Source organism: Cannabis sativa, chromosome 3 (genome assembly GCF_029168945.1).
Source record: "Cannabis sativa cultivar Pink pepper isolate KNU-18-1 chromosome 3, ASM2916894v1, whole genome shotgun sequence".
NCBI classification, from domain to species: domain Eukaryota; kingdom Viridiplantae; phylum Streptophyta; class Magnoliopsida; order Rosales; family Cannabaceae; genus Cannabis; species Cannabis sativa.
This window is the reverse complement of record NC_083603.1, coordinates 78,125,569-78,138,425: the sequence shown is the minus strand read 5'-3', so window position 1 is coordinate 78,138,425 and position 12,857 is coordinate 78,125,569. Positions and strand designations below refer to the sequence as shown.

Genomic DNA, 12,857 nt, shown 5'->3' with positions numbered 1-12,857 from the left:
CACGTGAAGAGGACAATCCCACTCCCTCAGTTGAACAAACTGAGAAATCTACTACTAAAGTTTCTGTTCAGAAGATCACCGCACCTCGTCGTAATGCACTACTACAAAAAGGGCTATTCCCAACGGTTTATAACTGTCTTTTATATGATTTCCCAACGGTTCCTAAAACCGTTGGCTATGTGGGTGTCATAAAAATGCGAAACTTTAAATGACAGTTTATAACTGTGGCAAAAAGTTACTTTAAATGACGGTTAAGAAATGTTGGAAAAAATCACTTTAAATGACGGTTTATAACCGTGGGGAAAGACTTTCGTGATGGAAAACATATCTTTAAATGACGGTTTATAACTATGGCAAAAAGTTACTTTAAATGACAGTTAAAAAATGTTGGAAAAGACTTTAGTCAGACTATAACTAACAAAATACACTACTTAAAATGACGGTTATAAACCGTCAGACAATATGAAGTAAAGTATAAAATAAAAATATTAATTCAATTCTCCTCTTGTATTTTTATTATTTAGATTTCCAATACACAATGATGAAAAAACATAATAACAATAATAATATTTTTATAAGAAAGTTCATACATTTAACACTCTTGAAAAGAATTAAAGCTTCGTGAAAACCATAATATGCCATCAAAGTTTAGTAATGCAATACAAAAGAAGGAAATCCAATTAAATTTTTACATTTTGCAATCTTTTGTAGAATATCTTCTGAACATCCAAAAATATGTATACTAAGAACAAAATAAGTCTTCAGGTAGTCACTTGGGACTTTAATCAAATAGCTGGAGATCACTTCCTAAAAACTAAAAAAGCAAGACAATAGTAACTAAGATCGATGTCAAACCTATCAATCATTGGTCATCATACTCTATGTTATTAGTCATTTGCCTGTTGCTATCATCTGCATGACATACTTTGCCCATTCGTCACGTATTTCATTGATTTCTTTGTTAGTGTAAGAGGATGATTTGTTCCTTTTAAACTGCAACAAACGAAACAAATCATTAATTTACTAGGTCATAATAAAAGTACTTAAAAACTTTAATATTTGTGAAAATAATTAGTGTCTTCACCTCTGTTTCCGATTTTCGTGTAGGATTATTTTCAGTCATGAATGATTTAATAAATCTCATGCTATAATACCCACACTGATTGTCATCTGGTTGCTCTGGACAATGAACAAAATTAGGATTGGAAGCCTTCTTCTCAGCAAACTCCAAAAACAGATCAACACCTTCCCTATATTTTATTGACAACCTATCTGCACTCATCCAATCTCTATCCATTCTGAAGTTTCTAAAAAAAACATTCACGTTTTAATCAATTTCATCTATGAGCCATCAAAGAAATTATAATTGTTATCCTACCGAAATTTTGGCAACATAACAACTATGATTTAACGTTCCAAGAATTTTTAAACTTACTATACAGAACAAATAACCACTTACTATAAACAACAAAAAACAATTAAAAAACAATCACCCATCCGACCGCAGTATATAAATAATCGCAGAACCTACTTCACTACGGATGAATATCTAAGATATTCAAACTCTTCTAATATTAATAAAATATAAAATAAAGAATTTTAAAATTGTAGAATAATACCTAACTAATCCAATAAAGTTGCTTTGCGTTCTTCGAACACCAAAGATCAATCAAAACCAAAGTTGTAGTATACCTACAAAAATAAAATAAAGAGTATTACTATCACTTTTGATGTATGGACTCATAAGTAGAAAGAAATGGTCAAAATATATAGTCGATGTTTCTTGCACAAACTATCACTTTTGATCCCTAGATTCAAAACAGTAGAAAAGTCTTTTTTCTTGAGTTTTATTTGTCAAATTTCAAAAATAAGTGTCATTTATCCTCAACCATGGCCTAGATCACTCCTTATGAATTGCAGGGTAAACAGGAGAAACAATACAAAGATTAATATAAACATATTTGCTCAATTAAAACCAAGTAATGACAATACACTAATATACTAATATGGAAAATAGAAACATGATAATTATTAGTCACTTTATAGAAGAAATGACTATTCTGCTGCTCCCGAGTAGAGTGAATCATTTGTTTTGCAAAATTATTTATCGACCCTTCTGTCTTATGATTCTATGTTATAATACAAAATATAACATAATGATACTTAAATTCGATTTTGGTCAATCCCAACCTAAATTTAGTTTTGTTCAAATTGGATTTAAAGTATTACATTATAATTTCTATTTTATAAAACATAAAATTCAAACAGTTATCTAACAAAACAGAGAAGGTAATCAGTACAAAACAAGTCTAGTTTACTTGTTTTTTTGTTGGGGTGAAAACACAATTATGTGAAGAGAAAGTTGTCCCCACCACCAATGGAATGGTATATCTGTTGATAAAGGTCGGCAAAGTGCAGATAAGTATTTTCATTAATGTGATTTGATAGAAAATTGAGATTTTACATTATTATGTAAGCCATTAGTTAGAAGAGTTGTATCTCAAATCAATACTATTAAGACTTCTATGAATACAACAAAGAGGTTCATACTTACATCAAAATCCCCAAAGAAGTCGAAAACAAAAAGATAATTATTGCAAGCACGACCAAAGTAATTACAAGTATATACAAACAAGTACAGATAATAAGAACATGAAAAATTGGAAAGAACAATTGTAACAACAAAGAGAAAAACGAAAACCCAATCGAAAAGCATATCAATCGAGAACAGAAATCACAAACAAAACAGACAAAATTTATTAGTCTTTAGCTCACATAAATACTGGTGTTTTCTTTTCATTTCTTATCAGAATCAGGGAGCCAATAACCAACAAAAAGCATTAATCGTTACGCCCTAAAGACAAATGGTAAGTTCACAACCAAGATAAAACTGTATGAACGAGAGTCAGTCTCCCTCCAAATAAATAATCGATTTTCCACACATTTAGTCAACTGATATATGTGGCAATCACCGGTCCCAAAATGAAATTTTCGTTGGGTTTCTACCTAGGGACAGGCCTGAATACTACAATGGCCCCTACCCCACCTCGCATCCAATTGCAAGAGCCAATTCATTGCTGAATTCTCTTCCATATTAAGCTCAAGCAATTGACTTTTGTGCATATTTATTTTCAATCCAAACATAGCACAAAAGACTGTAATATGTCAAGCAAGATCTGCATAGCGCTATCATCATCCAAAAAATATGTATATATTGTATCTTCAAATTAGAGTTAACTCGATTTAATCTTTCCTTTTCCCACTATCAAATCCTTGAGCAGAGAATAATACATATATGCATCTGTGTATGTGAGAGAGAGAGAGAGAGAGAGAGGTATACCATTCGTCCGTCGTTGAAGCTGGTGGAGGAAGAGACGCAGGAGAACCGGGAGAAGCGGAGGCCGCTGGTCCTTGACGTCGTGGTGAGGAGCTCGTCGGACAGAGAGTTTGGTCTGAAATTTAGGGTATATTGGTATATTGGGTATATTGGACAGAGACAAATGAGATTTTGGGTATATTGGTCTGAAATTTTCAGCCTTTTTGGCTCCAAAATTTCAGTCAAAATTTTATTTTTTTTAATAAATTATTAATTAGATATAAAATACATCTTTTGCCAACAGTTAATAAGTGTTGGGTATACTAACTATTCTCCATAGTTTTAAACTGTTGTGTATCCTTACTATTCCCAACAGTTAAAAAACGTTGGGATAAACTATTTTTTTTTAAAAAAAATCTATTTAGTATTGCCGACGGTTATTCACCGTTGGCAATAACTATCCCAACGGTTTTTTTGTTACAGTGCTAAACTGATGGGAAAAACTTCCACTTTCTTTTTCCAACGGTTCCTATAATTGACCCTCTTCTAAACCGTTGGGAATAGCCCTTTTTGTAGTAGTGATGGGAGGGTTTCAACAAAACCAGCTCGTTATGGCTTGAATGGTGAAATCAATATGGTCGTAGGTGACGGTATTGATGACGATCCATTAACCTATAAACAGGCAATGGCTAGTCCGCAACGGAAACGATGGTCGGCCGGCATGGATTCAGAAATGGATTCCATGAAAAAGAACAAAGTCTGGGAATATGTAGACGCACCTGACGACTATCATCCGATAGGATGCAAGTGTGTTTACAAGAAGAAAAGTGGAGCTGGAGGCGAAGTCGAAACTTTTAAAGCTAGACTTGTAGCCAAGGGTTATACCCAAAGAGAAGGCGTGGACTATGAAGAAACTTTTAGTCCTATTGCCATGCTCAAATCCATCCGAATTCTTCTCTCCATAGTTGCTGTTTTCGATTATGAAATCTGGAAAATGGATGTTAAGACTGCCTTTCTTAATGGGGTACTTGAAGAAACCATCTATATGGAGCAACCAGAAGGTTATGTTCTTCCTGGGCAGGAAAAGAAAGTTTGCAAATTAAATAGGTCTATCTATGGACTTAAGCAAGCTTCTCGCTCATGGAACAAAAGGTTTGATGAAATTATCAAGACCTACGGCTTTCTTCAGAATGAAGATGAACCTTGTGTTTACCAACTCAAGGAAGACCAAATAGTAGTATTCCTGGTCCTTTATGTTGATGACATTTTGATTATTGGAAACAATGTCAAGAAAATGACTCACCTCAAGGAATGGCTCAACACTCAATTCGATATGAAAGATTTGGGTGAAGCAGCCTATGTTCTTGGTATTCAGATTATTAGAAACCGGAAGAACAGATCTCTTGCTCTCTCTCAAACAACCTACATAGACAAAGTCTTAGAGAGATTCTCCATGAATAACACCAATGGGGTAAACATGCCTTCTAGATATGGTATTCGTCTATCTAAGGAACAGTCTCCGACTGATCCTCAAGAGATAGAGGACATGGCGAAAATTCCCTATGCCTCTGTAGTTGGAAGTCTAATGTATGCAATGTTATGCACTAGACCTGACATCTGCTATGCAGTGGAAATCGTGAGCAGGTATCAGTCTAATCCAGGATATGAACATTGGAATGCAGTTAAGTATATTCTGAAATACTTAAAGAGTACAAGGAATCTTGTGTTAGTCTACAAGGGTGGTGCTTTAAATCCCATAGGCTACACTGATTCAGATTTCCAGGCAAGTCTTGAAGATAGGAAATCTACATCTGGGATGGTGTTTACTCTTGGGGGTGGAGCAGTGGTTTGGAGAAGTGCAAAACAAACCGCGATATCGGACTCAACTATGGAAGCTGAATACATAGTTGCAGCCGAAGTTGCTAAAAAACTTGTCTGGCTAAGAAAGTTCTTCACCAGTATAGGTGTCGTTCTTGGAATGGAAAAGCCTCTGGTCTAAGTTTGTAATAATAATGGAGCAATAGCAAACAGTAAAGAACCTCGAAGCCACAAGAGAAGCAAACACATTGAAAGGAAGTATCACATTATCAGAGAATACGTGGCAAGAGGGGATGTACTAGTTGAGAAAGTTGACACAGAGGACAACCTAGCTGATCCATTTACCAAAGTCTTGGCTGTGACAGCCTTTAAAAAGCACCGTCGGAATTTAAGATTAATTGATATGTACTGATTAGTTTTATATTAGTGCAAGTGGGAGTTTGTTGGGTTTTATGCCCTAAATAAAACTCCATTTCAATGTAATCTATTTTATTCAACATCAATAAAGAAACAGAAGTATTTTTTTCATTCATTTGTGTATGTTTTGGTTCACTTTATCAATTGCTTGTCTATTTGATTTATAAATTCATCTTAAACCCTTTTCCCATACTTGATCCTGTTTATTGTGTTGTCATCACATTGGAAAGTAAACATGACTATGTGAATAAAGTTTCCTAGATTTATCAGACACAGGGTTTTACTGATATGATAATCTACAACAAGATTTTACTTGCATTTGGAGAAATGCTATGTTCTTTCCAGAACATTGGTTAAAGTTAAGCTCAGGTTGGATGCATGGAGTATGCATCGGAAGGGACCGATATTGAACTTTGACTTAGATTTAATTAAACTTACCGTAAAATCTATTCAAGTCAATATCGCCTAGTTGATCCTAGATCAAATATTCTTAATCCTGTTATGATTAGGCTCAATCTTGAAAGGCTATTCGTGTTCTTTGATTTGTTAGTTAAGCCTACTTTTAGGTCAGGGTGATACGTACATTTTGGGAACACGGTAGTGCAATTGAGTGGGAGCGCTAACATAAACATGGAATCTATAGCTTCTATCTGGCGAATAGTAAGCAAAGGATGATCTCCTTCGAGCTTGACCAAACGAACATAAATGGTGGAGTACTCATTTCACATAAGCTGAAATATCATTTATACGGGGTCAAGTGTCTTAAGGATAAAATACATAGTAGGGTGTAACGGTATTCTAATCCCTTTACAGTGTAGATCATTCATATAGAGGATCATTGATCAAATTAGGATTATAACAATGGATAACTAATGATGCGTCTATATGGTGGAACATATAGAGCATTCTATATACTGAGAGTGCAATTCTAAGTTCTATGCGTGGATTCAACGAAGAATTAATAAGTTAGTGAATTTTAGTGATAAATTCTTGATCTACTTATTGGAAGCTCGGTTATATAGACCCATGGTCCCTGCACTAGTTGAGATAATATTGTTTGTAAGACTCATGTAATTGGTTTTGATTAATCAATTATAATTCTCAAATTAGACTATGTCTATTTGTGAAATTTTCACTAAGTAAGGGTGAAATTGTAAAGAAAGAGTTATTGGGAGCATATTTGTTAATTATGATACTTTGTATGGTTCAATTAATAAATATGATAAATGAAAATATTATTTATAGTTAGTAAATAGTTAGAATTGGCATTTAAATGGTTGAATTAGAAAATTGGCATTTTTGAGAAAATCAAATACAAAAGTGATAAAACTGCAAAATTGTAAAAAGTGAGGCCCAAACCCAATAAGCCATGGCCGGCCACTTTTATAGGAGTTGTACCTGTAATATTTTCATTATTTTAATGCCAAATAATTCAAACCTAACCCTAGTGGAATGCTATAAATAGGTAGTGAAGGCTTCAGGAAAATTACACTTTTCATTAAGAAAAACCTGAGCCTCTCTCTCTACCTTGGCCGCCACTCTCTCTCTCTTCTTCCATGATAATTTCGAAACCCCTTAGTGATTAGAGTAGTGCCCACACACAGCAAGCAATACCTCAATCATAGTGAGGAAGATTGTGAAGAAAGATTTTCAGCAAAAGGAGTTTCAACATCAAAGATTCAGAGAAAGAGATCCAGGTTCAGATCTTGATAATACTCTACGACAGAATGGATACAACGGTTAGAGATCTGAACGGAAGGAGTCATTTAATTCCGCTGCACCCAATGTAAGGTTTCTTAAACTTTATATGTGTTTATTTCATCGTTTTAGAAAGTTCATATTTAGGGTGTTAATCAACATACTTGTGAGTAGATCTAAGATCCTGGTAAAATAATTTCCAACACATGGGTCTATATATCCGAGCTTCCAATAAGCAGATCAAGAATTTACTACTTAAATTCAATAACTTATTAATTCTTCGTTGAATCCACGCATAGAACTTAGAATTGCACTCTCAGTTATATAGAATGCTCTATATGTTCCACCATATAGACACGTCATTAGTTATCCATTGTTATAATCCTAATTTGACCAATGATCCTCTATATGGATGATTTACATTGTAAAGGGATTTAATTACCGTAACACTCTACAATGTATTTTATCCTTAAAACACTTAACCCTGTATAAATGATATTTCAACTAAGTGAAATGAGTACTCCACCATTTATCTTCGTTTGGTTAAGCTCGAAGGAAATCATCCTTTGCTTACTATTCGCCAGATAGAAGCTATAGATTCCATATTTATGTTAGCGCTCCCACTCAATTGCACTACTGTGTTCCCAAAATGTACGTATCACCCTGACCCAAAAGTAGGCTTAACTAACAAATCAAAGAACACGAATAATACTCTTGAGATTGAACCTAACCATATCAGGATTTAGATCCTTTGATCTAGGATCAACTTAGTGATATTGAATTGAATAGATATTACGGTAAGTTTTATAAATCTATTTCAAAGTTTAATATCGGTCCATTCCAATGCATACTCCATGCATCCAACCCGAGCTTTACTTTAACCAATGTTCTGGAAAGAACATAGCATTTCTCCAAATGCAAGTAAACTCTGTTGTAGATTGTCATATTAGTAAAACCCAGTGTTCTGATAAATCTAGGAATCCTTTATTCACATAGTCATGTTTACTTTCCACTGTGTTGACAACACAATATACATGATCAAGTATGTGAAAAGGATTTGAATGAATTTATAAATCAAATAGACAAACAATTAATAAGGTGAACCAAAACATACACAAATGAATGAACAATACTTCTGTTACTTTATTGATATTGAATAATCTGGATTACATTGAAATGAGTTTTAATTTAGGGCATAAAACCCAACAAAATCCTACTTGCACTAATATAAAACTAATCAGTACATTTCAATTAACCCTAAATTCTGACGGTGCTTTTCGAATGCAGTCTCTGCCAAGACTTTGGTGAATGGATAAGCTAAGTTGTCCTTTGTGTCCACTTTCTCCACCAGTACATCCCCTCTTGCCACATATTCTCTGATAATATGATATTTTCTTTCTATATGTTTACTTCTCTTGTGGCTCTGAGGTTCCTTACTGTTGGCTATTGCTCCATTGTTATCACAAAGCAGGACTAGAGGCTTTTCCATTCCAGGTACTACACCAAGACTGGTGAAGAACTTTCTAAGCCAGACAACCTCTTTAGCTGCTTCAGCCGCAGCTATGTATTCTGTCTCCATGGTAGAATCCGAAATCATAGTTTGTTTCGCACTTCTCCAAACCACTGCTCCACCCCCAAGAGTAAACACCATCCCAGATGTAGATTTCTTGTCTTCAAGACATGCCTGGGAATCTGAGTCTGTATAGCCTATGGGATTAATAGCACCACCCTTATAGACTAATACATAATTTCTTGTACTCTTTAAGTATTTCAAAATATACTTAACAACATTCCAATGTTCCTGTCCTGGATTTGACTGATACTTGCTCACGATTCCAACTGCATAGCAGATGTCAGGTCTAGTGCATAACATTGCATACATTAGACTTCCAACTGCAGAAGCATAAGGAACTTTTGCCATGTTTTCTATCTCTTGAGGATCAGTAGGACACTGTTCCTTAGATAGACGGATACCATATCTAGAAGGCATATTTGCCCCATTGGTATTAGTCATGGAAAATCTCTCTAGAACTTTGTCAATGTAAGTTGTTTGAGAGAGAGCAAGGGATATGTTCTTCCGGTTTCTGATAATCTGAATACCGAGAACATAGGCGGCCTCACCCAAGTCTATCATGTCGAATTGAGTGTCTAGGCATTCCTTGATGTGAGTCATTTTCTTGACATTGTTGCCAATGATCAAAATGTCATCAACATAAAGGACCAGGAATACTACTACTTGGTCTTCCTTGAGTTGGTAAACATAAGGTTCATCTTCATTCTGTTGAAAGCCGTAGGTTTTAATGATCTCATCAAACCTTTTATTCCATGAGCGAGAAGCTTGGTTAAGTCCATAAATGGACCTATTTAATTTGCAAACTTTATTTTCCTGCCCAGGAAGAACATAACCTTCTGGTTGCTCCATATAGATGGTTTCTTCAAGAAGCCCATTAAGGAAGGCTGTCTTGACATCCATTTGCCAGATTTCATAATCGAAAACGGTCGCGATGGAGAGAAGAATTCAGATGGATTTGAGCATGGCGACAGGACTAAAAGTTTCCTCATAGTCCACTCCTTCTCTTTGGGTATAACCCTTGGCGACCAGTCTAGCTTTGAAAGTTTCGACTTCGCCTCCAGCGCCTCTTTTCTTCTTGTAGACCCATTTGCATCCGATTGGACGATAGTCATCGGGTGGATCTACATATTCCCAGACTTTGTTCTTTTTCATGGAATCCATTTCTGAATCCATGTCTGCTGACCATCGCTTCCGTTGCGGACTTGCCATTGCCTGTTTATAGGTTAATGGGTCGACATCAATACCGTCACCAACGACCATATTGATTTCACCATCCAAGCCATAACGAGATGGTTTTGTAGAAACCCTCCCACTACGACGAGGAGCGGTGACCTTCTGAACAGGAGCTTTGGTAGTAGTTTTCTCAGTTGCTACAACTGAGGGAGTGGGATTTTCCTCTTCTTAGGTAGAAGAGGATGGAACATTTGAAGGAACTATATCTTTTAGCATTTCTTCTAATACAACTTCACTTTTCGGTTTGTTGTCTTTCATATAGTTTTCTTCAAGAAAAGTAGCATTTGTAGAAACAAACACTTTGTTATCCTTGTGACTATAAAATAGTCCACCCCTAGTTTCTTTAGAATTTTCGACAAACATGCAAACTTCAGTTCGCGATTCCAGTTTGCCTTCTTTCTTTCAAGACGTGAGCAGGGCACCCCCAAATCCTATAATGGCGTAAACTAGGTTTACGACCATTCCATAGTTCGATGGGTGTCTTAGGGACTGCTTTAGATGGTACAACATTTAAAATGTCGTTTTCCATTTGAATAGCATATCCCCAGAAGGATGTAGACAGAGTTGAATAACTCAGCATGGACCTAACCATTTCCAAGAGAGTGTGATTTCTTCTTTTGCAACTCCATTTTGCTGTGGAGTGCTTGGGGCAGTATATTGGGATTCAATTCCAAGTTCAGTTAAATGATCTTTGAACTGCATATCCATATATTCTCCACCCCTATCAGTTCGCAAGATCTTTAATGTTTTACCTAATTGGTTTTGAGCCAAAGCATGAAATTCCTGAAACTTTTCAAACGTTTCAGATTTCTTTTGCATTAGGTAAAGAAAATTATATCTAGAGAAGTCGTCAATGAAAGTGACGAAATACTCATAACCACCTCGGGCTTTTTCATTCAGAGGTCCGCAAACATCTGAATGCACTAACCCTAGGGGTTGTTTGGCACACTCTCCCTTTACAGAGAAAGAACGTTTGGTCATTTTTCCTTCTAGGCATGACTCGCATACTGGCAGTTCTCCTAAGACGATATTTTTCAATGGACCGTCTTTGGTTAGCCTATTGAGTCTATCAAAACCTATATGACCTAAACGTAAATGCCATAGATAAGTTTGATCATCACTATCAATCTCTTTTCTCTTAAGGCTTCTAGGTTTAGCTACATTGAAAAGTTCAGTATTTAGTGAGATTTGAGTATTAGGTCTTAAAACATAAAGCCCTTGTTCCATGTTAGCAACACATATATGAAATTCATTACGAGAAATTGAACAATTTGAACTCGAAAAATTCAATATATAAAATTGTGTTTGTAAACATGAAACACTAATCAAGTTTCTACTAAAGTTTGGAATATATAAAACATTCTGTAAAAGTAAAAATTTCTTTGTATGAAACTTGATACGGGCTGTTCCTCTAGCTTTAACTGATACCAACTCGCCATTTCCAATTTTTAGCTTTAACTCATCTGGGTGAAGATTCTCCCAAGTTTCAAGCAGCTGCAATGAAGAACTTACATGGTTAGTAGATCCAGAATCAACAATCCAGGTGGATTTGTCATTCTCTAAAACGCATGATTCAAAGAAAAAAGCATCACCTTCATTTGAATTGTCTACAAGCCTGGGACATTGTTCTTCTTTATGTCCCTTTCCATTACAATTCGCACATAGAACATGATGTCTGATAATTGTATTTGAAGAAGCAGCTTTGCTAGAGCCCTCATGCTTAATCTTCTTCCTCTGATTAAAGTTTGCAATACCAGGAGGTCCCATTGCAATCAAATTCCGCTCATGGGCCCTCAACTCAGTCTCGAGTTTGTCCATGTCGGAGGAGTGAGGATTGTTCAACAAGTAATATAGAACAAAACTATCATACTCCGGAGGAAGACTATTAAGGATGAGTCGTACCCATTGCTCCTTTGATAAATCAATTCCAAGTAGATTTGCCTTTTGGAACTTCAGATTCATCAACAATAGGTGCGAGTTAATGCAACTACCAGGATGCATTTTCACACTATTGAGTTCTTTTGCGAAGATACTAACTAGGAGTGGATCGGGGTGAGGGTTATTCATATTGGCACTACAACATATCAATAAACAGAAGTAAGGTTTTGGTTCTATAAATTCATACACAAGTTCAGAAAATAACAAATAATCACATATGTTATAAAAATACTAAATCTAACATAGTTTATTTTCCAAGGTTTCCAACGAACTGATACAGTGTCCCGTTTAGGCAAGAGTCAAAGCATCATCCATTGAATAGAGTTGTCAATTCATCTAAAATGACAATCATTCTAGCAACCTTTTATTCGATCAAGATTGGAATTCAGCGTTATCCCGTTTAGGCGAGAGTCAAGGCAATTCTATCTTATGAGCTTCCACCATTATTTCATACTCTTGTAAGTCTTATACAGTCGCCACCATTAGGGTGGTAAAAAAAATATAAAAAACTTACAAGAATACTTATCTTTCGAGATTAAACGGCGCTAACTTGCTAATGAACGTTCCTCCATTAGGGAGGATTACTCACTAAAACAATAGCTATGTAAAACTAACAATGGAGATCGAATTTCTCTTGATTAAAGCTCATTATTTAAAATATGTATTTTGTTTAATCATTTATATTCCATATCTCGATAATGAAACATTACAAATTAAAGTTTAAAAAAAAACTTTAATTAAATTTCAAAAATGGAATAAATTTGAAAAATATCTTATTTAAGTTGTTTAGAGAATTCTAAAATATCCAACTTAAATATTCTTCAATCAATGACTTAATTAAATATTAACAATTAAGTGGTAACC

General features: G+C 35.1%; 1 long non-coding RNA gene across 1 annotated transcript; it reads right to left on the bottom strand.

Annotated features, from left to right (window-relative positions):
* Positions 1–612: 612 nt before the first annotated feature.
* LOC115702260 (uncharacterized) lies at positions 613–3,614 on the bottom strand. The gene is made up of 4 exons (XR_004008837.2): positions 3,341–3,614; positions 1,620–1,692; positions 1,085–1,307; positions 613–993 (listed from the first exon to the last, which is right to left on the bottom strand). It is a non-coding gene; the product is annotated as an uncharacterized LOC115702260 (long non-coding RNA).
* Positions 3,615–12,857: the final 9,243 nt, after the last annotated feature.